The sequence below is a fragment of the Protopterus annectens genome, chromosome 12.part0 (genome assembly GCF_019279795.1).
Source record: "Protopterus annectens isolate FY-2018-M chromosome 12.part0, PAN1.0, whole genome shotgun sequence".
NCBI lineage: Eukaryota > Metazoa > Chordata > Ceratodontiformes > Protopteridae > Protopterus > Protopterus annectens.
Window position 1 is genome coordinate 946,090,278 of NC_056746.1, and position 25,326 is coordinate 946,115,603.

The window sequence follows — 25,326 nt, forward strand, 5'->3', positions numbered from 1 at the left end:
TGCTACTAGTGAACAGAGGCAGCTCCTGAGTGCTTCGTCTCATGCATGGGTCCCCTCAAACTATCTATGGTATAATCCCATTTATTCTCACTGTGGAGAAATTAGACATTGTCATTTGTGCTAGCATGGCTGGTTGAAGTTTTGTACATAATTTCAGATTAACCTGTGTGTTATATACCAGCATGACTAGCTATGATAGTGTAAATAAGTTCTTACAGGTTAATTTAATTAATACTCTGTACAAGATGTTTAAAGAATAGAACAGTGCTCTTTTACATGTCTAACTGCGCATGTTTGTGAAGGAGATTCTAAATGCAGAGTGTCTCAGAGTCAGCTGATCTACAAATGATGTCATTAGAATGTTTCCAGCTCCCTTGTCTTTACCATCAGAGACTGAAAGTCAGGATGGAACTTTAATAAACAACTGTTTGTTGATTTTCAAAGAATGAAATGAAAATAAGAACTGAAATAGTCGAAACAGTTAACCTAGTTTGTAAAAGAGCCTGCTGAAGACAGTAGAGTTCATTTGAGTTGAGTTCAGTTCACAGTTGTACTGAGCAGTGAATACTCAATGGACTCACCAAGAATTGTAAGCCTGCCTTTATTCTGTTGTAATATTTAGTTTAGATCAGGGACAATGTTCTTCAGTTAGATAGGAAATTATAGCTAATTAGTCAGAGTTTTTCTAACTTCTATCCTTCAGTATTAATTTCATTTTCCTGGTGACTGAATTCTGTTTGTTTATTGAAATTACTGTTTTACATTTTTTAATAATTTTTCTCAATATTAAATATTTTTATTATCTTACATTGTGGCTGGTCAATTGGTGCATTCTTTAGAGATTTGAGAGTGCTTATACCTGCTTTGATAAATGCCAGGCCACTCTGAAAGCCTGGCTGCTTTGGGTCATATGCTACCTTGTTTTGATATCCAGTTTTAATAATTGGGCATCCATTTGAAAGGGCATGTAGATGCTCTGATTGGTAGCATCATTTTACTGTATCATTTTGGGGAAGAGATGCAGCTGGAAATCTGTGTCAGGCTTTCCCAGAAGTGTTTGGATGTGTGGGATTTAATTTATTTGCATGTGAGTCTATCAGAAGACTTAAACTGGGATACATTTCTCTGCAGTGTGTAATAAGGAGTTACATTAGAAATAGACAGAAGTATACAGTCCAGTCCCAAGTTATAGAACGTGTCCCTGCTGTGCTGTTATGGGAAAACTGAGAAATATTATTCCTGTTTAAGTGACAGTCTCACATTGGAGTCAGTAGTGAGGACTGAAGTTCCTTAATTACTGACCACGGGTAGTAAGGGGACGTCACATATTGGTGGAAGTTCGTTGGGGTATTGACCGGACGTCACACCCACCAGGGGTTGATATATAATTTTCTACCATGAGGTGGGTAAGGTCAGTCTAATATCAGACAGAATAGGTTAATTCAAGCACCACAAGGGAAATTGGCTAGGCTTAAAATGGCTCACAAGGACAGCTAACCTAGTACTTACCTGTGAACCTATAGTGTACTTCAACTTGTAACAACTATGTGATGACATCTAAGTGTGGGTTTACATTAGGATAAACATATAAAAAAAGAAAATCTAATCAATGAAGGGTCATACAAATGAGATTCCAGAAAATGCTGTGCTATGGAACCTATGGCAGAACCATTGTGGTTATTTCTGATGCTGCCATTCAGAAAAGAGAAGTTGGTTAGTGGTATGTCCTGCTTGTCTCATGACATTCACATTCTACATGCACTGGGGAAGAGCCACTTGGGAAAGTGTCAGGAGTAGTGATTGATCAAGTCATTTCAACAAGCCTAGTAGAAGAAAATAAGTGACAAAGTGAAAGAACTGTTTATAACAGTAGTTTAATCATTTTCCTATACCTCCATTTCACATACTAGCCACCTCCTTCTTCTGTCATTTTAGTTTTGCTCATATTCTTCATTCTCCCTAATCACTTTCTTCACTGGATTAGTTGTCTCTTGTCTTTTTTTTTTTTTAGTTATTCTTCCCATCTACCTCCTTATGGTTTAAATCAAACATTATCTCATATTTATTTGACATTTTGACTCAGCAATGCTGTTCCACAGTTCTCTGACTAAATATCTCTTCCTCCTTCATACATATCAACTGGACCTTGTTAAGCAACACTTGATTGAACAGCATTTTGATCCAGAATCAATAAAAATTTGAAATTAAACTTGCAATTATTTCTCAAATCAACAGATAGACCAAATGAGTGAGTCAAGCAATTCATAACTTATCAGTGTGACAGCCACACAGGTATACAGCCATTGTTATTTTACTAATACCTAGATATACAGTCATAAATAAGAAGAAAATGTGTCCAAGAAGCCAAAGGTTGCCCAGTAGGAAACAAAATGGAAAATACAATACGAACAAATCAAGCATCCACCAAGGCTGTTAGAAAAAAGCTTTAATACAGGATAAGCGCTTTCACACATAAAGTTCTTCTTCAGATCCACAGTCATGGACAATTAGTGATCTAGCATATTTCAGTGTTTGTTGGCCACTGGTAGAAATATTTTCAATTTTTATACACTAGAGTCAACTTTTGCCAGGAAAAGCAAAAATTTAGCCACATAGAAACATGCTATAATTTTGAAACATTTCTGCCAGAGGTGACTGTATCTGTGGTAGAAAGCAATATGTTTCTTGAAGAGGCAACTGAATGGCAATCTGCTGATCAGTAAGGAAGAGGTTCAATGACTTAGACACAGTATAGCGTCCCTTCACAGTTTGCTATGAACATGACATGCAAAAGATTCCTGTAACTGGCCAGCTCTCAGGAAAGAATGCTGAGGCTGACAGTTGCTAATGCATAATACCTAGTTTAAGGATGATGAAAATGATGACAGTCTTCAGAGGTTAATATAGTGAAGCCTGCTAATTTACTTTCTTTCCTTCTTTCCGAATGCACAGTATTAAGGAAACAGCAGACTATTTGCCAGAGTTTTCTATACTTAACTTCTCAACCTCTTTGCTCAAGAATTCTAGACAGAGTCATATGAGGGATATGTTTAATTATTATACTGTAATTCAGTTAAAAGCTTAACACAACAAGGGTTTTGCATTAGCATGCCTTTTCAGAGCATAAGCAAGAAACTCTAATGCCTGCATTATTGACTTAGTGTGATCCTCAGTGATTTATGAAAAAAATCAAACATTTTATGAGGGACAGGGCAAAAGTATGGGGCAGAATCAGGGACAGATGAGAGGTATGACACTATGGGATGGTTGACTACAATCAACAAATGTCTTGGATAGGGGGAAGACTACTGAAATACTTATAAAAGTGAATTTTCAAGGTAATTATATATCTCTGGGATTACGGAAATGTTCCATTTTTACATGAACATAACAGTTTTGAATGAGATGCTTTGATGTGAGCTATTTAACTGATAAAGTTCTTTTATTTCATGACATGTATTTCTTTACACCACTCATATTATATTAAGCATCTACAAAAGTATCACATGGATTTGCCGAGGAGTCACCTACATTTCAAAAAACACACACACACACACACACACACACACACACACACACACACACACACACACACACAAACACAAAGTTTTAACCATGTAACTGCCAAATGCAGTCTCGGCTATGAGCTGTTTCGTTTATTCTACAGGTTTTTCTCAACAGTAACAGATTAATGAGGAGACATGCTTTTATTTTGTTTTCATGCTGCCAGTATTAGGTATTGTGCATGCAGCCAAATAAAACAGTGCACTCCCTCAAAAGCTCTTTACAAACTCCAATCAAGTATGTGTCTGTTCTATATACAACGAGTTGCCAGTTACTAAGATGTTTTTGGGAGTGCTATGTCGCAATGTCTACCTTATGGGCTTTTGGGTCTAGCTTTAGTACTAACTCCATATATTTTCTTGCCATAGACTCTACCCACTGCCATTGGTAGTGAGACTCTGTATGTTTGCTTTACTGTGGTGATTGGGAGACCTGTGTAATATGTTACACGTATGACCTGAGGTTCTGGTTTTATTGACTTAATGGCTTCTTGTGTTACAACTGAGGCCACTCTAGGTGCAGTCTTCAGAACCTCTGCATATGTAGTAGTGTGTGTGTGTGTGTGTGTGTGTGTGTGTGTGTGTGTGTGTGTGTGTGTGTGTGTGTGTGTGTGTGTGTGTGTGTGTGTGTATGCTCACAGGCTGCAGCTGATGCTGAGAGTTTAGCCTCAGTATTCTGGATATACTTGTACATGCCTCAGTTATATACATATTTACATTCTTGTGTACATAGTGTGAAGCTTCTGATTCCCTTTGTGCGGTGGTTCTGGTAAATATCACTTGCAGAAAATTACAGGACCTCTTAGTTGGGGGGCATCGCCTGTGCCCATGTACAATGACAATTTCTGGACCACTTTGTGGTTTGCTTTTAGTAAACAGGTCACCAGCAGAACATTGCAGGACATCAGTTTGTGGGGATATAATATGTCTTTATTTTTTTACATTTAATTTTACAGAGATGACAGATTTTTTTCTAAGATGATCTTTTTCACATATAAGTGTTCAGAATAATTATTTGCATCAATCAAAAATCAAACAAATTCCAGGTCAATGAAAGAGTGAGAAAATTGCCTGAATTTCCTTTCTTCAATAAGAAACATGCTAAATACCATTTCATTTCATTTTTTCCCTTAGGAGAATATTTCCTGGCATCTCCTATAGATCCGGTGATTTTGCTCCCACTCAGAATTTGTAGCTGCATAATTGTTGTGGTCCGGACAGGTAGGAAATTAAATGAAAGCTAACTTTCAGGGTGTACTTTCAATAAATGTGCAGTTCAAGAGAATAGTATGTAACTGTTGCTCATGTTGGCTGTTTTCAGTGCAACAATTTTTTTATTTGGTTTAGTAAATGGTACTCAATGTTTTTGCTGCAAACTGTGAAATAAAACAAAATAAAATAAATTCATTCAAAATCTCTGTTATCATTGTAGATGTAAGAAACAAAAAGGTATCAATATTGAGAAATTTCCCATTTGCAGAGAAACAGACAAATAAATGGATATTGGTATGACTGAGGGGGCCCCTATCCATGCCTAGGGCCCCATTTAACTATGATTTCTCTGTGTTATCACTGCATTGCTCACATGCAACTAGGCTCCCACAGATTTAAAAGCAAGAAATAATCTAGTCTGTCTTCATCTAACCACAGCAGACAGGGTGTTCTATACATGAAACTGCCTAGGCTTAAACATATTCCTGAGTCATTCCCTTACAAGAGACCTTGTTTTATCATATCATTTCACCATATAGATATAGTTCACTGATAAACTGGTGCTATGGCTTACAAGAACTGCACATCTATATAAAGGAAATTTGGTTATGTCTGCTAAAAGGAGGTTGTCAAATTAGCACATATTTTTAAAACATTCTTCAGAGTACTCAGATCATGTGCTCACTGCCATTGTTGTGAGGAATGAGAAGGAATGAGTGTTTGCTCACAGAGATAACCAAAAGCACATCATGGCATCTGAGTGGGGAAGGCACTTTACTGCTGCACTTGGCTACGTGTTGACTACAGCAGACTTCCTTCTAGTAAATATGTGCCTGTTTAAAGATGTTACAACAAATCAGTATTTCCGTATACGATCTGGAAAACAAATCAGGTGCCCTCTCACATGGGCAACTTCTCAAATTGTGCACTGTGATTTGGCTGCATTTCAGACACTCTTTTGCTAATGTACTGAGTAAGCTCTTAAAAAAACATAGATGTGAAGTATTAGTTCCAGACAAAGCAGAAACACTTCAGTGAATATCTTAACACTGGGTGAAAGGAACTTGCTAAATGCCAACAGCCTTGATGAAGTACAATTTAGAGAAACACTAGATTCTGAAGGAATTTGATTTTCTAAAGGGTCTATTACAAAAGAAAAGCACTATAAACAGCAGAAGCATTATGGGGTACTTGGGGTGGGGCTGTAGTTGAGATCTTATAAAATGGGGGATGAAGAGCACTGTAACATCTTTTGACTCTGCTAGAGTTGGGGTTTGCAAGCTGTGTGATTCATCTGAGTTTAAAATACTGGCCTACATATTGGGTCTATATCAAAATTCCAAAGACGTACAACGCCGAATGTGAAAACATCGAACCCAAAATATTGAATGGTGAAAATAGCGAAGCCCCAGAACATCGAAATCTTACCTAGGGCAAGATTTTGGTGGGCCGTTCCATGGCTTCACTATTTCCTCCACTGTGGTGCGAGAGTTACGGACCTTAGTGTTAGGGTGCAGGTTAAGGTAAGTGGATAATTAGTTATGTATGTATGGTGTAGTGTAGGGTTCTGTTTTGTTAACTGTATGTGTGTATTAATTAGTTTGCTTGTGTATAGATTTGTAGGGTATGTGTGCGATAGTTACGGACCTTAGGGTTAGGGTGCGGGTTAAGGTAAGTGGATAGTTAGTAATGTATGTGTGGTTTAGTGTGGGGTTGGGTTTTGTTAAATGTATGTGTGTGTGTGGTTTATTTATTTTGGTGTGCTTGTGTTGGGTGTATGTTTCTCGGAACAGCAAATTTTTTCCCTGGAAAAATTTGCTATTCTGAGCACTCAGTGTTTTCAATATTCGAAATTCCAAGTTCGAACATATGGTGTTCAACATTTTTTAATTTCGAATATATGATATAGACCCTACATATTAACAAGAGCTCACATTCCAAACAAAACTATACTGTAGCACAGACTGGTAAGGCTATGCTCTCTGGGAGGATGTTTTACAATTTCAATGTCTCCTCACACCATAGAATAGCTTTTAGAGTAAATTAATAATCAAACATTAACACAAGTACTCCCATGAAAGGAAAAGACACAGCAGAGACAAATGGATATCTTTGTTATCACTGAAATGAATTGAAGTTTGCAAAACACTTGCTTCATTTGAATTTAAAGGTCAGACACAGTACTGCATCTTTAGTTTAGGAGTTATCTTTTAGATTCTTCTTCTTCTTCTTTTGTCTTTTCCCGGTTAGGGGTCGCCACAGCGGAACTCCAGTCCGCCAATGATTGGCAGTAGATTTTTTACGGGAGCCGAGATGCCAGCTCGACGCTCAACCTTCAACGAAGGCACGCCCATTCTACATATGTCTTTCGAATGCCACTCAACCATGGGGAGGACATGCAGACACCACACAGAAGGAGCTCCAGCCACTTTAAATGTAAATGTCCTTGAAAATATGACCTTTAATTGTCAGAGTAAAATTCAGTCTCTTTGTATAGTATAAGCAAATCAGAACTGAGAAATAAAAGAATTAGATGTTGATGTAGAACTTTCTTGACTTCCTTATCAGTGTTGCACTGCTGAGGTTGACAGTGAGGTGGTGATTGTTGCTGGACTTGATGTAGATGTTATGAGACAAAAACACAAAAACATGGACAGTGCCAGTAACTGAAAATTAAAAACAAAGAACACCACCGTCCACCTTAAACCATAGCTTTTAACTAAAAACAAAAGCAACTCTGTTATGAGACAGTTGGCGTTGCCACTACTAACAGAGTAACAGAGATCTTTATAAGCTGGTTGATGTTTGCTCAACAGGTTTTCCTTTCCAGAAGAATCTGAAGGTGAAATCTCCACCTTCTTCGGTCCAGTGACTGTTTTATTTGCTGTTTAACTGCAGGCCTGTAATGCCAGTGTTAGTTTGTTCATGTCTGTTGGAGATGAGAGCATTTTTGGATGGGGATGGGGGTTTTTTCAGTGCTCTTGTATACGTGAGAACACAGTCATTCCGTGCTGCAAAAAAAAAAATCTGTTTTTTTAATTTGACTAAAGAGAAAATTATATTGCTATCTGTGCTATCTAGACAGAGGCTGATTAAAATTATCTTTTCTAACCCTGTCACATGCGGAGCTAAGATAGAGAAAATCATATGTAGGAATTTTTGGTTACATTGACAGATGCTGAGCTCCATCATTCTTTCAGTGTAGACACCAGATGACATCAAATTGCCAGGTCCTATATGCATATTCAAGACTAGTGATACCTGATTCACTGGTTCTGGCTGAAATTCTGGGACAGATTTTAAATATTGTCTTATAGACTTAGGAAGTTGCTAGAATAACATGTTTGCGTTAGCTTGTATTTTCTGAATGATATGAAATTGGAAATGGAAAAACATTATTTAGTAGCTGCAATCCTTAATAGTTTGTCAGAAATCTACAATGTTTATGAGGAACAGACCAAAAATGTGAATCAAAATCAGAGACAGTTGAGAGATATCATCCTACCCCGTTATCATTAGCCTATTGCCGCAGGCCTTCATTCTTTGTTGAGAATATATTACCCAAGGTAGAAACCTGTGAATAAATTCTCAAATGTTGGTTATGCCAAAAACTTCTTCATATACAAGAATTCCCTGTGACGAATTGTCAAAGAACCCACTGTGGTCTGTGTAAAGTAGAGGAATGGGGAAGCAAGAAAAGGCACAAATGGAAATATTTAGGAAGACGTAATTAAGCTAAGGCAAAGATAGATGAGGCTCAGCAATTTATAGCTAAGACAGGAAGAGATAAAATGAAAGTGGTGATATATAATTAATGAGGAACTATCCAGGAGCAGATAATATTCCTGTGGAAATTTAGAGGTCTGAAGGCAAGAAAATGTTAACAATCTGAAAGGTTTTGATTACTGATGTTTTAAAAGGGGTGGGGGGTACCAGCATCTTAGTAGAAAGTGTTGGTGGCTGTATTACCAACAAGAGTAAAGCCCCTTTAGATCCACCTTCATATAGACCCATTTCAGTTTTAAATCAGAACTATAAAGTATAATGTGTATACTTGCTAAGCGTATGACAAAAGTGCCATGAACATTGATAGATATGGATCAATTTGGTTTTATGGAAGGGAGGCAAAGAAGTGATAACATAAGTGATTGTTCAATAAAGAGGTTTCTTGTTTAAAAAAATGGACAGGAATTGAATAATTTATATAATCTTCCTTAGATTATATGATATATAGCAATATATGTAAAGCATAATGTTTGTTAATTTTAACTCGTTAATACAGTTTAATTATTTTTATATAAATATAAATGTGCCTGTGTCACAAGTGATAATTCAGTAAAGCTGTTTAAAAAAAAAAAAAACATTAAGTACAACAATGGTGATCCAGAGGTTAGCAGAGTATAATTTGATAGTCGACTGGGGTTTTATGAGTAGAGTAATAGTAGCATCTGTGTTTCCTGACAGAATTATAGGGTTAATAAGGAGGGTATATGAAGAATCAGAGTTATGAATTAAGCTGGGGAGTTCTTCTCTGGCAAGCTAGGTTTGAACAGAAGAATCAGACAGGGATCCCCTCTTCACTCCTGTTGGTTTCTTTATTCTTAGAGCCATCAACAAAGAAAATAAATGATTCACAAATTCAAGGATATGACTGGTATGGTAATCAAGAAAATGTATGTTTATTTTGCAAATAATATGTTTGTACTTGATAAATGCAGAAAAGGACATTTCTGTTTTTTGGAACATTTTGAGACAGTTTCATTCTTTTTGGGATATAAACAAATGCATGTAAAACAAAGGATTTAGTGGTGAGCTATGTATGCATGCATGAACTGGTTCAGCAATGTCTATGCTTATAGCCATGATAAGTACTTAGGTGTGTGGATTAAAAAGGCTTCTGTTATGGCAGCTAAGGATATGTGGGAAGAAGCTAAAGGGAATACAAAAACTGAGACACTAAAGGTCCTTAATTATGGATCTGAATAGTAAGATATAAGTGGGGGAAATGTTTTGGTCCCTTAGAATGTTCTTGCAAGTCAGCAACTTAGCAACTATAGTGCACCTTTAACTTTTTGGCATGGAGTATAATTTATATTATTCTACAGACAAAAAATTCATAAAATAGTGTGTAGGGATCAGAGAACTGCAGAGTCCTTTATGCAGTTTCATTGACACATATAACTAAATAATTACACATCAGCTGTACTTCTGAGGGAGCTACGGATTTTAACATATGGTCAAAATCAAGATATACACGCTTATGAAATTCATTTTTATAACTCTTCTTCCACAAATTGCTGTGCAGCAAATAAATAAAAAAATGCCATGCATCAGTAATGTGGCATTTATATTACCTGGGCAATATCTAGGGGTTGCTATGTTTTATGACATATGTGCACAAAGATTACATTCAATTCTGTACCATAACATATCAGTACAAATATTCATCTACTGTAGGTGCTGCTGAATCTGTGCTTTTAGTTTGTCATTGAATAGGCACTGTATTGTGAAAGGTGCGTTTCACTTGATTTAACACATTGTATTGAAAAAGCAATATCGGTTCAACGTTTTAAAAATTGCACACCAAAAATGAAAACATGTTTACTGAATATTTTTGTTTTTAGGTAAACACGTTTTCATTTTTGGTGTGCAATTTTAATTTCTCATCATTGCACAGCATGTTTTATGAATATGGCCTTTACTTCAAGAAACTTTAAATTCTTTGAGGAAGAAGTCCTGACTTTAAGGTCACATGTACATAAAGTACAGTTGTGTGAACTTTCTCATTGTAACAGTAGGTGTTTGGATAATAGGATCACTACTGTTGAATTGTTGTGTCTTTCGGCTTTTCCCGGTTAGGGGTTGCCACAGCGGAACTCTGGTCCGCTAATGATTGGCAGTTGATTTTTACGTGCTGAGTTGCCGGCCCTAATGCACAACCTTCAACGAAGGTACGCCCATTCACGCATGTCTCCACAGAAGATGCTCTAGCTGAGAATCGAACGGGACAATGTCTTGCTGTGAGGTGACAACGCTACCCCTGCATCACCACTGTGGATAGGATCACTACTGTAGAATAGTGTTTAATATCTGGGAATTAGCCACTGAAGGATATCCGTTCTTCTGGATTCATGTCTGGAGCAGTCAGAGTTCCTTATTGTGTTGCTGTTCTCCTTCCTATGCTGAGGACATCAGCAGGATGGTCAGCTGTTAAATAGATAGCAGACTGCACCATCTTCTTTTGTTCATGGAGCAAGACACCATCACCATGTGTCCCCAAAGCCCAAAGCCCCTGAGAAAAACATTTTTTCAATTAAGTACAATGTTGTGTCTTTCGGCTTTTCCCAGTTAGGGGTCGCCACAGCGGAACTCCGGTCCGCTAATGATTGGCAGTCGATTTTTACGTGCCGAGTTGCCAGCCCTGACACACAACCTTCAATGAAGGTACGCCCATTCACTCATGTCTCCACACAGAAGATGCTTTAGCTGAGAATCGAACAGGACAACGTCTTACTGTGAGGCAACAATGCTACTGCAGCACCACCATCACAGTTAAGTACAATGTTTCCGGTATTTTCCTTTCTTATTGTTTGAGTATGTTGCCTTGGCTAACCCTAAAAAAAGATCTATGTACATCACTGCTCTACCCCAGTGAATTATTTGAAATGAATAAATAAATAAGGCATACATGGACCTGAGCTGCAAAAAAAGTCAGTGTTTAACTGGAAACCAGAGCTTAAATCAAAGGTCCCCTACAAAGGAATCTATAAGGGTGATGAAATGATTTTTTTTTTTGCTTCTCTGCAGGATCATTCCCAATAGCTCTTCTACCGGCACCCAGTCATCACATTTTTTTCTGCAGGGCTAAGATTGGGGAATTTCTGGACTAGGAGAAAGCCCTTTGGCCCATTTCTTCCTACTTGGTAAGCGTGTTGGCTCATCCATTCCCTCAGCAAAGAATCAGGTGGTGGGGTGGAGGCTAGCTCACTGTTCCTACAGGGTGACCCACCCTTCCCTAGTGGAGCACCTCCCACTGGCTCCTCAAGCTTCTCAGCATGTTGTTGTTACTGCAAAGAATGTACCATTTGCATATGAGTCTTCTGATGCATACATCTGCACAATGGTAGTGGATGTTTTCTATGTCTCTAAATCATGGATGCAACACCTAGTCTTGCTACGTGTCACACTAGTGGAAAGACAGAACTGCCTGCCCCCCAGGAATGAGCAAACTGGCAGTGGATGGCCACTCCCATCATTCCCATCTTCTACATTCACTTGTTCCTGTATTGGTCTTAGGTTACCTCTGTTGTGTATCTTTCTATGCCAAACAGCTGGCATGAAAGCATTTTTGTTCTAAATATCCAGTACATGGAAAGCTACAAGCTACCATTAGAAGATACTTAATTTTCCACCAAGCCTGCAAGCTGAGGTGAATAAGGTCTACAAAAGCCAAAGGGATAAGGTTGGTGTGGGTTATCTTCTACTGCAGCAGTGATCTTCTTATTCAAACACCTATGGTTTTTGTGAGTACCTTCATACAAAGTACAACATTCATCAGTAGGGTCACAGCAGCTGTAGAATTTCTAATGTATTAAAAATGGACTAAAGCAGTTAGTTATCAAAGGAGAATGCCTGACCCTGGACCTTGGTATAGATTGCAGCATACCCTGGAGAACAACCATGGAATAACTTACCCTTCTAGATTGCATATCCTACTTATAGTGCGCCAAAAATGTTTCTGCCACACAGATGTTCTGTGCAGAAACATTCCTAAAGAAGGCTAGTCTAGTGACATTTACCCTCCTAACTGAAGTGTGTGTAGAATTTCCTGTCCCTCTAGCAACTTATCATGTTAGTCATGGCAAAAACTGATGCAGTTAGGCAGCCTTATAGAGTGTCTGTTTTGACACAGGTGCCATGTTTTCCTTGCGTGAAAAAAGGCAAAAAAGATGGACTGATTTATAGAAATATCTTGGTCTTGTTGGTGTAATACTCAGCTTGCATGCGCATGATCATCATATACAAGACTCTAGTCCTCTTTTTCTGGGGTTTAGGGTAAACCACAGATATCTGGATAACTTTAAAATTAACTCTAAAGTTAACTTGTGTAAGATGAGATTTGTTTTAAGGGTTATCCTGTCTTTAAATAACAAATATAAGATTCATCAGCACTTGCAACATAGCCACCAAAAACAGCATTTTCCAGGAAAGAAAACTCAGTGAAGCTGAGACACCAAGCTCAAATAGAGAAGAGGTTACTTTTCAGTAACAACATTCAGATCCCAAGAAGGAGGGATACATTTCCCTGTAGTCCTGTGGTGGAGTACACCTTAAAAAGAGTTTGGCTACTGAGTTCAAGAAAAATGGAGGATGATATATAGACTTTGATGGAGGCATATGCCAAACAGCAGTGCCAGGTACTTCTGAAATGTGAGAGGGGCAAAGGCTGATGTTAGCTCACCATGCCTGTTGATGCACCAGAATGTGAATTTCTTCAATTTAACCAGGTAATATTTCCTGGTGTTGGCCATCCACTGAAGTTCTTGAGGCCTGGGTTCTCCAGGGACCCCCCCCCACACACACACACACACAACCTGGGTAAGCGATGCAGTGGGCCAAAAGGGTTACATTTCTCCTGATTTCATTTCTACCAGGTAGGAAACACATAATTGTCTTTACCAGAAGCATCTTTTGGAAGAATGGAATGGGGGGAAGGCATACAGAAGGTCCTGATTTCAAGGAATGGATAAGAAATTTACTGCCTAGACCCCCTTGCACATAAAGCTGGTATAGGATTTTCTTAGATCATTGTTGTCTTGAAAAGTAAAGAAATCTGTTTTTGGAGTGTCTCACTTACACGTTATTCCATAAGACTTCCCTCCACCAATTCCATTCACTCAGGTCACCCATGAACCTGCTGATAAGGTTGGCTACAGAATTCCATTCACTGATAATGTAGACTACTTAGGGAAGGAGATTCTGTTCTCATACCAAGGTCCTAGCTATCATGGCCAGTCTGCAAATATGATAAGAATGGATGACCCTTGTTTGTTGATGTACCACCTCATTGTGTTGTCGTGTTACTTTCTCGCAGGTACAATGATGAAGTATGAGTTTGAGAATCTGTAGTTCATAAATTGTGACCAACATCTCCTTTACATTTATCTGTGTGGAATTGTCCCTGCTAGACTACCCTTACTGCAGTTTCAAGTTTCACCTGTATGTCCCACCCCAAGTAAAGCCTGTTGTGAGGGAATGTGTGGGCTCTGGCATGACTAAAGAATGTCCTGACTTGGCCTTTACTTGCTGTTTTACTACATGCAATATTTTCTCATATAGAGGTCTCCTACTGTATTAACTCTTGATGTAAGGGCTAGCCGTACTGCACCCAAAGTGTAAGGTATCACTGGATTTTACACATAAAGAGTTCCACAAGAGAAATCAAAATAGATGATGATATGGAACCTAGTGCCTTCAGAAAGCTTCTTTGGTCAATGCAGCTAAAGGTCTGATTGAGGAGTACTTTTTACTTCGATAGGAAAACTCTGCCTGCCTTTTTGTCCACAGTTGCACTCAGAAAAGTCTTAATTAAGGATGGAATAAGGCCTGACTTCTGCAGACTAAGAGAGAGTCCAAGTTGGTCAGGCAAAGGAAGGTATAAGTAAATGATCTTCTGAGCTCCTCTTTCAAAGTGGCTTGGATCAGGCAATTGTCCAGGTATGGGTACACAAGATGGATAAGTAGAAGAATTAAGCATTTGGTAAAGACCCTGGGAATAGTAGTCATGTCAAAGGTATAGAAGTTAAATGGAAATGATGGGTTTCTGATGTAAACCTGAGGAACTGCCTCTGGTCTCTGTGAATAAGGATATGCAGGTAAACATCCTACTTGTCCATGGGGACAATAGAAACATGGAGGTAATAGAAACAAAGCCTGCAAGATGAGTATTTTGAACTTTTTGACCAAGTGGAATTTGTTTTGCTGAATCAAATCTAGGGTGGATCTTCAATGTCCACCCTTATTTGGGAACAAAAACAGTATTGATTGAGTAGAAACCCTTGCCCTTCTCATTGATAAGGATCTTTTCTATGTCCTCACGTATAAGTACCCGCTACAAGATGGGGGAGAGATAGCAAGTGCAGGTAGTGCGTGAAAGGGATCCTGCTTAGGAAGGCAGTAAACTACATGAATTCTCTCTTTTAAAACAAGTATCTCTCCCTTACCTAGACATTGAGATCAGCCCATACCATTTCTGTATGAAGAGACAGTGCCCCACCAGAAAGGTATGGGGAAGAGGGAATCTTGTAGTCAATAGTGCATTTCTTCTGTTCCTGGTAGGGGATATGTTCCTTGGTTTGGTTTGCTACCTTGTTGTCTGTCTTTCAGTCCCTCAAATACTACAACTTTATTTCAAAGACCATTTTTTATACTGATAACTCTGACCTGTTTGCAGAAAAGAGGCTAATGACTCATAGGAAGGATTCCTACTGTATCTAGGGACAGGAAAAATTAAAAATACTTAATAGCCAGCATACGTTCATAAGTTAGTTGACAGTGTTGACATCCTTAGACAATCAAGGCTTTGTCTTGTCCTTCTCTCTATTGCTTTTAAACATATTCTACAAAGGAGGGCCAGAAAACAAGTTCTTGTCTAAGGGAGTGTTGAATAACTGTCCTTTCACATCTTTAAGGAGTGACTGAATTTGAAGCTAGAAATTCCTTCTAATAGTAATTATTTGGTTGGGGACGGGCAGAAGAGAACTATTGTGGGGAACATATTCTTTGAGTACTCTGTTAGCATGCCTTGCTAATAACCTATTCCGGTGCCTTGATAATATCCTATTCTTGCTAATAACCTGTTCTGGTGAATATCTGACTTAGAAAGATGATCATTTTATGGTCCATAAAAGCCATTTGATTGTAAGCTGTAATGAGGTCTTCTTGCTAACGGTCTTCCATTGTTCACATGATGTGATCTAATGCTATTGATAGTCTTTTAAGAGAATTTATCTATTACAGGCACACTTTTTATAAACAGGGATCATCTTTATTGGATTAATCACTTATGACATAGGGAATCATACATTTATATAAATGAAAACAAACCCTGAAATACAGAGACTGAATGGTCAAAAGAATGGACTTTGATATACTAAGTCTGGGATGCCATTGTTTGAATATTCCCTTTTCTCCAAGGTATGGCAATCTCAAAGTTGATATATATAAGTTTGGGGGGCTTAACCCCCCCACATGGGGGGTGTAGGGGGACTTGACCCCCTACAAAAAGAAGTTTATAGGAGAAGAACAATTTTTTTGAGATTCTGTGTTCTCCTATGTTTTCTTTTTTTTTTCAGTTTGTTGCAACTCAGTATTTTAAGTGCTGACATTTCAGTAGGGAGCCCTTACTATGTCTAAACAATTCTGATTCTGCATCACAGCTCAAAAAATCATTTCCTTAGTTACACCAGTTTGCTCACCCAGTATTTCTGACAGTGTAATAAAAACAACAGAAAAAAAACAGCCAGGAACCAATCCAATAAATTTAATACTTCTCCAGTGCTTCGGCAAAGCCTTCAAGGAGTACATAAGACAGAAATAAAACACACCTCTTAAATACAAATGATAAGACCTCAATTAACCAATTTAAAATAATTAATTCAAATTAGCAGCTTCCAATTCTATTCTACATTAAGCCCCAAAGGAGCCATAGTATTACATTTTAAAATGAGTACACTTTCCTTGTACAACAATTTCTTTTTATACACAATTTCAGAGTAAAAACCCACAGGATTTTTTTCCAGTATAGTTGCTTTTAAGCCATGGGGATCAGAATTATGAAATTCAACAAAATGTTTAACAACAGGACTATCTAATTTTTTTATTTTTAATATTTTTAATGTGCCCTTGGAGTCTACACTTAAATTTCCTCTTGCTCTCCCCTATATAAACGAGATTGCATGGGCATTGTAGAGCATAGATCACCCCTTCTGTATCACAGTTATACCTTTCAAATGTCCATTAATATACTCAAAGGTTGTTACAATATGTGGACACACATTACAATGACCACAAGCAAATGACAGAATTGTCTGCAGGGAATTATTAAAGTCTGCCAACTCATTACATTCCCCCAAAATATTTTCCCAATAACCTATTACTTCCCCATCACACCTCCAACATTTGCAATCTGCCTGATGAAAAACTCTTTGGAGTCTGCTTGGGGTTTAAAAATACCTATGCAAACACTTCCAAGCAAAGATCCTAAATCTGCCTGACTTTGTTGCATATTTCTGAGATACATATATCCTCCCATTGTTTCTTTTTGAATTGCTTATCCAATCTCTCTTCCTAATCCTTTCTAACCTCCTCTGTTTTATTCCTATACTTATAATGCAATGTTTTGTATGCCCTATTAATTATCCTTTTTTTAACAGCAGATTCTGTTCTATATTCTACTAAAAAACTGTACCAGTGCTGGTCTTTCACTTTGAATCCCCCTGTTCCTTTATTTTTGCCTATACTCTGATATCAATCCTTGGTAGGGAAGGTAATCTATAGCCTGCAGTCCAATGAATTCTTTCCTTCTTCCCATTCTATTACCTTTCCCCTTTCTAATTATTTGCTCCCAATACCTTGGGTCCTTTGTCATTTTTCTTCAGTGAATTCCAGCTCCCTCTTGCTAATTCTCTGTACCCCTAACTGCCGTCATTCCTATCTGCAGAATCTCCTTTCTCCATTTCCATGTTGGCTTAGTTCTACTTTCCGCTACGTTTTGATTATAATATTCAGTATGGTTATTGTTTTTCTCCTTAAGGATCTGCATCCAAAATATCAGTCTTTCCTTATTTCTTGAGTGTCCTCACTGTTTCATCATCTTCCCTTTCCACTTTCAGTTATAGTTATCTGCTTTTGTTATATACAGGAGCCTTAACCATGTAGCTCAGAAGTACATCTTCAAATCAGAAAATCCCAAACCATCTTTTTATATTTCAAGGATCAACTTATCCTACTTGACTCTTGTCTGCTTCCCCTTCCAGATAAAATCCTTTAACTCTTCATTAATTGCTATCTACAACTTCCCCTCTGGTGATAAAAATATGCCTGATCTATGTATAAAACTAAGGGACTAAAAATATTTTCACTGCTTGTATCTTGGTATCCATATCCATAAAACAGAACTTCCATTTTTTCAAGTTTTTGTATTTTTTTGTTTAGTGTCTTCCCACACATCCTTAGTTGCCATAATAGAATCATTTTTTAACCCATAGTACTTCATTTTATCATGTCCCCATAAATATGGGGATTGCTGAAATAATTACTGTATGGATATGTAGTTTATAGAAAATGCCTTTGTTTTATCTTCATTAATTTTGTATCCCGAAAAGGCTTGTTCCACAGCACTGAAATGTCCTTTACTGGATTTATCTGGTACAAAATAATATGATCTGCTAATAAAGCCAATTTTTCTTGATTGTCACATTAATTATTATTAGATATATTTATAAATTTATAAATGCATGTGCACATCTGTTTGCTAGTTAGATGCATATATACTTGTGTTGCTATAATATATGTAGGAATAATATAGTCAGTTAGATGCATGTATTTATGTTTGCTAGCATACATATAATAAAGGGTTAAACTGTTCTTAGCTGAGAAACAAGGAAAAAATCAAATAAAAATGATGGCATTCATGTATAAATGTAACATGCTGGAACAGCTTGAAAAAATGTTGATAAAAATAAGCTAAATGTTCAGTGTCTGGAACAAGCTTCAAGGTTTACAGATAAAGACCCAGGTGTGAGAAAGAAAGCGAGTTGGAGGCAAGAACAACTTACTGATCTGTCACGTAAACAAGAACACAAAGGAGCTTATTAACAGACTGCATGACATCATTGGAAGACTGCATGTTCACACAGAAACATTCTCAAATAGGAAAGACTCTCTAAATGACATCAGAAAATACCAAAGTAACTGAGAGTACCCAATATATGTGAGATGTAATCTGATTTCTGAGGAGATCTGCTTAGATCTGCACACTGGAGAACATCATTCATGCTTTACGAAAAGTAAACTTGAAAACAGTAACACTAAACTACATTGCTGTACGTTTGGTCTGTTATATAGATAAGTTACTTTAAAAAGTTTCTGCGTAATATACTGCTGAGAAGGTTAATAGTCTGCAAAGTGTATCAGCAGTAATCAGATTTTGGTTACAGTACACAAAAGCTGCTCTGCATTTGTTTTCTACAAGGCACTAAAAATACATATCTGACAAACATCTGCATTTAATTATTAGGCACTAACACAAATCTGCAGTCGGCAGCTTCAGATAAGACAAGACTATCAGTGACATTTTAATCTTTCATTTTTAAATAACTTTTCAATTATATCCTTCATTTTCTGAGTCCCTTATTTGGTTTGCCAATGATTCTAAATATAGCAGAAATAACAATCAGGCACATATGTTTGAAACATTTTCAGTAGCATCAAGGGGCACTAAAAAATCTTGAGAAATCATGACAACTCAAATCTCAAGTAGTAACAGCAAATGCTATATAAAATGTAATAAGCAAATGCCTCAAACTGGTTTAATTATAACTCATTAAAGCAGTCATGTGGTGAACAGACACAGTTTCGTGAACAAGTGGCCACGCACACTGACTTCAAAAAAGACCTAAAGAGGCTGTTCTTTCATTTGCAGCTGGGCATCCCATTGGCATTTCCAACATCAAAAGGATGATCAGCTGTACAAAGAAGACTTCAAAATGCTCTACAAAACAAACTATAAGGTCAACACTCACCTGTAGCAATTCCTTTGCTTTAGGGATCCTGCTGTAGCAGTGATCATTATGAAGAACATCAGTTACTCAGTGTGATTTGATATTCAGGATATTTCTGAATGTGTGCATTCTGCATTATATTAACATACCACATGGGTACAGAAATGTTACAGATTTTGTGATAAGCACTGCACATTACAAGCACATATACACAATTACAGTAAAGAAAATGACAAAACGCTGTCCTGAAACAGCATACACTACTAATGCTGTTAGCATATGAACTAATATATCCTATGAAGAATGTGTTGTTAGAGAGTAGCTACAGCACCAGGGTACAGGAAATTGACAAAAGATGACTTGTGTTCTGTGAAGTACACCCAGGTGTCGCAGGCATCCTTTCCTTTGCCTTACTCATTTTTTTTCATTTATCTGTTATCCTTTAACCATTGTTTTGACCTATCTTCTGCCATTCAATCACACAGTCACAGTGCATTCCGGTGCTCCACCACCCTTTGGAAAGCAACATCTTCTTAATTAACTTGAGTCAGTCTCTTCTCATTTTCAGCCTGCGATTATTTTATTTTTATTAATTTGTTTACTTATCTGTCTTTTGTCAGTTTGTTTGTTTAATCATGCATTTGTTTGTTTATTCCATTTGTTGACTAAGATGGTTTGAATGAACTGTATTAACACTTTTTCAGTGGAGGCCCAGGGAGAAAAGCTCTAGTATACAAAGGATTATGTACATATCAAATATTTTACACATAATAAAATGTACACAAAAAATGTTATGTATACACACACACACACACACATATATATATATATATATATATATATATATATATATATATATATATATGATTATTGTGAATTATAGGAGATAAAAGGAGATAAGTTTAATTGTAGGAGGAGACGTAAAGTGGAAAATGAAAGCTCTATTGCAATTAATGAGATGCTACAAGAGATAGTGAGGAAAAGGATAATATAGTGATACAGGAAAATAAGAAGAATGGCAAAAGTAAGATAAGAGTTATAAATCTAATGACAATAGATGAAGTTTAGAGGGGTGTAGAAGTGATATTGGATTAGTAATCATTTTAGGTTTGACATAAATGGCAGTTCCAGTTTTGGATGAGGTGCTCTTTGAGTTGAATCAAACAAGTTTTAATATTCTATAGAAGGCTTAGTTGTACAGGAAGTGCACTCCATTTTGCCATATATTCTGTTTAATGAGAATCCCCCAAAATGGGTATATATGATTTGGATGTATATATTTGGATTTAATTTTTTGAATCAAGCTGTCTTGAGGGGTTATGTTGTCTTATAATATGTTGAAATGAATGTTTTTTCAGGTGTATACAGGATGTTATGCAAACAGAATGCTCCACACTTTATGCACTGCTATGATTTAAAATAGTAGTGCTATTTTTATAAGTAAACTGTAGAGATTTTTCACAAGAAAAACACAGAGCGATATTCAGTATTCTCAATGTACGATGGCCAAAGCTGAAATAGTTATTACAGAAGAGGTGAATAGCTATTGTTATCAATTTAGATCACATTAGGATTTATGTAGCAAAATAGATATAGAGAAGCAAAGACATGTTTGTCAAAGACATTTGCTATGGGTTAGAGTGAATATGTAACAGTCAACAAATTCCTAATACCATCTACATAAGATGTTGCATCCTATCTTAAAAGTGCAAACTAAATAAATATATTATATTGTCTCCTAAATGTTTCAGAATTAGCCACTTGAACTAATGATTGGTAAGAAGTTTTGTGCTTTCTGTAGCCTAAATGTATGGTTCAGAAACGCCTTGATGGCACATAGTTAGGAACATCAACCAGTTAACAGCACAGAATATTTAGTCTTTACTGGAGACTGTAAAATATCCAGAAAGTTATCCATCAAAAAGTAAAAAAAAGTTTTATTTCTAGAACAGAATTAGTATCTTACATGATATATTAAACAGTAATTAAACGCAAATCTAAAGTACCTCTAAAATGGCAGATTATAATTTATTTACATGAAACAAAGTACTCTCAGCTTAGGTGATACCTTCTTGAATACTCTTTTCAATCACAATTCATATTTTTAAGCTAATGACATCATGCAATCAACATCTAGTAACATGTCAGACTGTTACATTTCCAATGATTCTCAAAACTCTGAGCAGATTTCCCATGTTCTCTTGCCATAATACTCAGAAATTTTCCCCTTACACAAGCACTACTCTAGCTGGTATATTCTTTTAGTTAATATTCCATAATACACTTATGTATATTAATTTACAAAGCAGGGCTGTGCTTACTTATCTAAACCTGCAATACACATGTCTCACAGAGCACAAATATGTTTTCTGGTCTAGCTTGCTTAGAAAAAAATGTCTGAACCAATTCTCAAAGAACACAAATATATTTTCTGGTCTGGCTTGCTTAGAAGCAATTTAATTCTATTTTTATTCACTTAACAGTTCCCTCTTTAATTATTTTTTTAACTTATGAATTATACTTTTATCTACTTAAAGAAGTGGGTAAAGAAGATCTGAGCCAAAGATCTATCAGACAGCCATCACATAATTCTAATCCTCAGATCAGCACTGAGAAATAAATACCTCAGTAGGACAGACATGCAGTGCAGGGGAAATCAAAACCTAGTTAGAAAAGCATCTATTAGCTTGAGTGCTACCACTGACTCTCACTCTCTGTATTTAGATGCATATATACTCTATGCATGTTACTAACTCATTTGTTCTTGTTTTGTTCTTTTTTAACCATAAAGGCCCTACACATAAAGCATAGCAAAGTCAGAATTATAAACTATATAGCCAAGAGTATTTCAAAAACTCTTCTCCATCCTGGAAACAGATTGGTTATCCTTGCCCATTGTACGCTATCAAATCCTTTAGCATGTAAAACATCTGCAGCCTTTTAAAATATAGTGAACTTACTTTCAGTTTCATTTTACTAACTGGAATAACTGTACAGTAATTGCATCTCACATTCTCCCTTTTCTCACTGAAAATAAATACATCTCTCATTTACCTATGCTGATTTTAGAAATGCTTGTCTGTTTAACTTTGTCAAAAAGTCAGGATTTAACTCTCTTGAATCCTGCTGCATATAACAGCCATTGTGCAGTCACCCTATATATTTTTACCTTTTCTACTGTTCTCATCACATTTGTACAAACTCACCTACTTACTTATGTCTATCTGTTGGCCTAAAATGCATTCAAATCATGACTTGTATAACTGTTGTCTCCCTAAGTGAAAAACCCTCTTAATATCCTTTTATTACCCACAAGCTATGATCACATGATCTTTGACCATTAAAAACATCACTTAGATGAAGCCTGATTTATTATTCTGAATTTCATGAAGCAAACTTTACTACTCATTTCCTCAGGTAGTACTCTGACTCCTTCCAACAAACATGCCACAATGAACAGGTCACACCACTTTTTAAGCAGAAACCTAGATAGTGTAAGCTGTAATGCTATACTACAAAACCTGACTGATCATATACACATGCTGTGCATATTGTGAAAATAGTATACACATACTGTGCATATCATGAAAACTGTCTTATAAATATAAACATATTATACTGAGCATTAAAATAACTGTATTTTCTATTGATGAAATTCTTACAAAATCTTATTGTACCCTAGTAATAATACTTATTTGTTAAACAGGAAGACCTACTGGACATACACAGTCACTTTTCAGAGGTATCACAGAAACAATGTCTGGTTAAGTGACTTGTTCAAGGTTACACATTAGACAAATGAAGACTGAAGGAATCAAACCCTGAATCAGAGGAATGACAACTTATAGGCTTAACCCTCTCAGTCAACTGCAGGACTCATTGTTGATACTCTTATTTTTAAGACAAGAAAGTAATTAAACTGTTTTAATAAACAAATCAGTCCCTAGATCAGTATTATTATAAAATAAAACTACAACCATTAAAAGCATCTCGCACTTCCCAATTAATCATTCCCCCTGATGGACAGACATAAAATTTTATTCATGCCATCTAATTATGACTGATGCATCAGTTTTAACTATGCAAGTAGTCCTGCTACTTCTTGTCTTGCGTACCTTTCAAGGTATTTTATTATGTTTTGTAACTTCCTGCTACTAGTTTAACTTTTCTTTACACTTAATTAATCATTCAATTAATTAGTCCTATTTTATTCAATATTTTCCACAAAGGGTTTTACGAATTACTGATGAGACATTACTGAACTTATGCAGGAAAAATAATAATAATATCAACCTTTCATGAAAATCCACACATGGGCATACGTGTATAAGAATTTGAATACAATTGTCTTTCCAAGATGGCTGCACAGTGATCAACAGCTTAACTTCAGCTCTCCCATTGTGAAAACAAACTGAAAGATAAGGGCCAAGAACTCTGTCACTTTTGGTAAGTTCACTTACTAGTTAGCAAATATAATGCCTGGATGCCAGCAAAAAAGAAACTGAGAGTGTTTGAAAGAAAATCAACTAGAAAAAGTAAAGAAAAACACTGACAGTTAAGAATCAGCAGTTGCTCAGCATAAAGCAGTTCAAGTTCCAGCTTTGGTGCAAGGCATGGCTTCTACTAATCTAGAGGAAAGGAATAAGTCAAATGTGCTCAGAGGTGATTAAAGTAAAAGAAAACACTGAAGGAATATGTCAACTTAAATAACAAAAGGCTGGAAAAATGGAAAACTTTAAAAAGATATTCAGATGAGATGATAAAACTGCAAAAAAATCAGAGGATGAAATGAAGAAAAGGCTGGCTGAGTATAAGTGCTCAAGAAGAGATGCTTCAAAATGGTAGAATTAGAAGACAGAGCATGTAGGGAAAACCTGAGATTTTCTGCTGTACCAGAGAAACTAGAAGGAACAGACCATATTCATTTCATGAAGGCATACATAAGCAACTGGGGCAGGATCTGTTCATTGAAAGGGCACATTATGTATACGGTCCAAACCTGGCCATGATAAAGCAGCCAAGACCTGTGTCAGTAAAGATGCAATCTTATCAGCAGAAAGAGTTGATCCTGTCAAAAGTGTGACAAAAGTGCAAGCTATTAAGTTGGAAACTGTACAGTATTTGTGGAAAATGATTAAGCACTTTATACCAGGCAGAAAAGCAACATTTTACTCCAGCAATCAGGGAATGTCAAGAGGCAGATCTGAGATTCAAGCTGCTGTATCCAGCTATCTTCAGAATATTATTTTCCTGGAGGATCAAAGTAATTTTTGATGCAGAACAGGCTAAGGGGTAAATGCAAAAGTTTGTCCAGCAAGGGGTGAGCCATCAAACAGATAAGACTCTGCTTCTCATTCTTCTGATGGAAAGGCTCATAGACAGGTGTTGCCATTAAACCTTTTCCAATGTTCCAAATGAAAATGCACATGAGACAGCAAAAAAGCACAGGCATTGACTAGAAGAATTGGAAGTACATTGGACTTGAACCAGAGTCTGGGGTTGGGAGATAGAGATGAACAGCAACACTGAAATTAGAGAATAAATGGGAGATTAAAAAGCATCAATCATATATGGGAAATATGGCTCTGCAAGGAAAAAGTGGCTGAAAAAGACTGAACTTTTATTGACCTTGTTGGGGGACTGAATGGCATATGCCCCACTTAATGTCATTAATGCTTGGAAGGACACTAAAAACAAAAAAGAGGGAGAAAGACAGAAAAAGTAACTGTAAATAAAACAATTATGTTCTTAACAGTATTTGTATATGA